Source organism: Cryptomeria japonica, chromosome 5 (assembly GCF_030272615.1).
Source record: "Cryptomeria japonica chromosome 5, Sugi_1.0, whole genome shotgun sequence".
Taxonomy (NCBI): Eukaryota; Viridiplantae; Streptophyta; class Pinopsida; order Cupressales; family Cupressaceae; genus Cryptomeria; species Cryptomeria japonica.
Window position 1 is genome coordinate 157,220,828 of NC_081409.1, and position 4,527 is coordinate 157,225,354.

Here is a 4,527-nt window from a genome sequence, read left to right on the forward strand (position 1 = left end):
AAAAGATTCTTCGATTAAAAAAAATATCTCATAGGTTAGATTGATCTTGCAATCATGCACAATCTCCTAGTGCAATTTCCAATGCAAAAAATGGTTAGATGTGCCTCGATCTTGTAACATGTTTTCATGTGCATGTCTAGGTTCAATGTATCTAGTAAGACATTTCACTCAATGAATATTAACTCGGTGAGTTAACTTTACCACTCAGTAGCCATGAACCTTTACTCGGTAAATAGCTCGGTGAATACTGTGTTCTGTGATTGCTTTCTTCAGTAACCGACTAGACTGTTCATACCGACTTCTTTGTGTGTACCGACTACATGATTCGATAATACTAACCGACAAGAATATAGTATGACTTTGGATATGAAACTAATGGCAATTTGATAAGTAGTAACACCATCAAGCATCCACTCTTTATCATAAATGCCACATGAGTATGAAGTTTTCAAATTTCATGAAGAGTGTGATGAAGAGGAATCATTGGGACAAGGGAACACAAAAATTAATGCAGATGTCTATGAGCAGGTTGAAAATGAAATCTATGTAGGTATATCAACAAATGTCCCTATCTTGATGGAATTACAATCTATGGCTTATGAAGTATTCAAGGTTCAAAGCAATCCTCTTTTTGAATCTTCAGATCAGGAAGACACCCCTATACAAGAGGATAGTTTTGGGAACTGTACTAAAATTGCAGAGATAAATGAGGTAATGGATGATCTAATGAAAGAGCCCAATAAAGTCACCCCTCACAATGTTTGTATCCTAGATTGGTGTTTAAAGGATTCAAATGATGAATTCTCCTATGGTGAAAGTGTGTACCCAAATCCTTTGTTTTCATATCAGTGTATTTCTATAGGTGATTTTCAAGTTGATATTCAAGAACATGATTCAATGGTTATGTCTACTCAAGTTTCTTCACATCATAGATTATATGAAGGTTGTTTGATTTGTCGGTTAATGTATTCTAATGCAAATCATCAAAAGGATCTTCAGGAGGCAAAATTTGATATACTTAATATGATGCCAAACCACATAATCAATATCACAAAAAGTGGTACCCAAATCTTTCAAGAGATCTTGAAGATTTATGATGAGATATGGTTGTTTGGTTTGTTTGTCAAAGATATTTCTCATCTTATACATGTTTATCTTTCCAACCTACTAAGCTTACAAGTGTCACATGGATGCATGCCACCTTTCGCAGAGGTGCCTATTTTTCTCAGCCTGTAAATGGTTTTGTATGACAATCCTGGAAAAGTTTGAGGTAGGATTTGCCTACCATGTACATATTTAGGTAGAAGTTTCTATTGTGTTCATCCCATTTTTGGTTTGTGTTTGGTCTCTCCAGTTATCCCCTTTTGTATTCCCCTTTTTGTGACTCTATTCCCAATGGATAGTACACTAGCCTGCGGAACCAAAGATTTTGGGTTCATCCTGCATCCTTTGCAATCCTTGCCCCACATTTGAAATACCCAAACTTTGAACTTTGAATTGCTCAAATGAGTGAGCATGTGATCCAAGATTGTTATTTTTAATCCACATTATGGTCAATCATAAATATCCCAGTCAAAATATGAAAAATGGACATGTTTTGAAAATTACAGGGAAATGAGTGAAATCATTTTGTGAACATGTCCTAAGAATAATTTTGTGCCATATGACCAATTTTTGTGCAAACCCAGCTCACAATTTGCAATATTTTTCATTGAAATTTTGATGTCCCTTGCTTTAAAACAATTAAAATCCCACACCCTAGGTTTCATCATGAGAAATTAATGATATTATATGCTCATTTTTATACCTTGAGAGTGTGTTTCAAATTTTGGAACCTAACTCCTTATGAATTGAAAGTTGTGGCCATTTTTCCTAAACCAAGGCATTAAAGTCTAATGGGAAATATTTGAATTATTGTTTTGAAAAATAAATTCAAATGTTTTAAATTGTTTTCAATATATTTCCCATTTTTCTCTTTTCAAGAGGAAGAGCAATCAAAAGTCTTTATGTAGGTTGTGATGGAATAGTTGCAAGTGATCCTTTGCTCGATGCCCTTTGCTACTCACAAATTTCATATTTCTAACTTCAAAGGTTAAAAATGCTCAAAAAGTGAGACATCCTAACCTAGTACTTTGAAAAGTCAAAATCCTAACCTTGGAAGGTTATGCTCAGTTGCTTAAAAATCCTGTTGTGCTAGTAAACAAGCTTGTAAAGACAACGAATATGGAACAATTCATTGGCGTCCACCGAAACATCAAGGATAGATGAATTTTGTCAAATGTTACTGTTGCAAGTTTCCACATAGACATGTATGCGAAAGGTGGAAGCATTGCTAGGCACGTGAGCTATTTGTCTAAATTCCTCAAGGAAGAGGGATATCATCTCAAGAAGGAAATGAAATGATTGTAGGATGTGCACAAAATTTGTGTGTTGAAAATGGCTTTAAGGACTCTCACGGATTCTACAAAATATGGAGTCATAGCCAATGTGCATGCATTGTTTGACAAAATTCTTCAAAGAGATGTCATTCCAAAATGAAATAATTGTAGATTGTAAAAAAAAGAATTTTACGAGGAATGACCATTGCAGGTACTCCAACCAGTTGAATAAATTGCATATATAGTTGGTCAATGGATATTCTTGGTTGGCCTTCATGCCCATGGAGGCTACCTTGAGGACATACTAAATATTTTGATTATGATGCCTATCATGTTAGTGGATACTATGTGGGTGTGTGTTCTTGGTGCGTGAAGATGTAGAAGAACAATACCGTTTTATCGAATATTGAAGCTGCAAATGCCCATGAATATAAATTTGGAACCATGGATGAAGCACGTAAATTGTTTGCTAAAATGCTTTAAGGGAATGTCATTCCACAAAATGAAAACGTGGTTGCAAAGGATATTGTTATTAAAATAAACACTTTATTTCTGTTGACTAGGACCATGTGAAAGAGTGCATTTCCAATCAGATGAAGTGCGTGCTTGGGTAGTAACATGTGGTGGATTATGCCCAGGGTTGAATACTGTCATTCAAGAAATTGTATGTGGATTATGGTATATGTATGGAATTCGAGAAATCATTGGGATTGAGGCTGGATATAGGGGATTTTATGCTCACAATACCATTCCTTTAACACTTAAGGTGGTCAATGATATTCATAAGCATGGAGGAACTTTTTTGTTCACTTCACATGGCAGTCATGAAACTTCAAAGATAGTTGACAGTATTCAAGACTGTGGAATTAATAAGGTCTATATTATTGGAGGTGACGAAATCCAAAGAGGAGCAGCTGTTATTTATGAGGAAATTCAAAAGTATGGCTTGAAAATTGCAGTTGCAGGGGTACCTAAAACTATTGACAATGAGATCGCAGTCATTGATAGGTCCTTTGGTTTTGGTACGACCATAGAGGAAGCCCAACGTGCTATAAATGCAACATATGTAGAAGCATAAAGTGTTGAGAATCGTATAGGTCTTGTGAAACTCATGGGTCGCTATAGTGCGTACATTTCCATGTATGCCACATTTGCCAGCAGAGATGTGTATTATTGTCTAGTTCCCGAATCACCATTTTATCTTGAAGGAAAAGGTGGCCTTTATGAACTCATTGATACACTGCCTTGAGAGAATGTGGTCTCATTAAAATTCCATCATTACAAGAATATAGGAAATTGGATGTGGTGAAAAGGCTTTAGAGATGCTCAAGAAAATGCAAATGACAGTTGTAAGCCAAAATTGTCCCACCTTTGCCACCACCCTACCATGCCGATATGGAAAATTTTAAGATAGTATACGAACATACATCAAAGAATAGTGGGAGATATTTTATTTTCAGATCTTATAGTTGGAAATGTTGAAAAAGGTATGAATGCAAAATGTGGAATCCATTAAGTGTTCAGTCTAGAAGATGATACCTTAGATAGAGATGATGATGATATCTTATAGTTGTAGGTCATGTAGTTCATGTGTTGGCATTACGATTGTCATTGATGTCCACTGGTATAGGATGGTTACCGATATAAGAAATGTTTGTGTAGTATTGTTATTGTTGCAAAATTAATGAGATGTCTTTGATATTCACCAGAAAGTGAGACCTTCGGAGTCACCAGTACACAAGTTAGTGTTGACTTCTGGAAGGATTGTAGACTGGTATAGGATATGCTGGCAGTGCATTGTTTCCAACTGACAAGTGAGATAGTGTCAACTAGCAACCGGTATACTGAAGGATGTTTGGATAAGAAACAACAAGAGTCCCACCAGATAAAGAAGCAGTCACCATAAGAAGTAGTTGACATGATGAGGTGGTCACAGGAGTTGACTTAGATTGAAGTTTAGTAGTCTTACGCATGACCAGAGCTCTCTGGATAAACAAGTGATCACTCTGCTATTAGGATTCTCATAGATACTGAGAGGGGGGGGGGGTAAATCAGTATCTAACCGGTATATAGATTTTCTTTACTTAAAACATGTAGGGCATATTAAAACAGTGTACCAGTAGACAGAGAATAATGCAATAAACAGAAA

General features: G+C 35.9%; 1 pseudogene; it reads left to right on the forward strand.

Annotated features, from left to right (window-relative positions):
- The first annotated feature begins 2,984 nt into the window (after positions 1-2,984).
- Positions 2,985-3,627, forward strand: LOC131067576 (ATP-dependent 6-phosphofructokinase 3-like; annotated as a pseudogene).
- Positions 3,628-4,527: the final 900 nt, after the last annotated feature.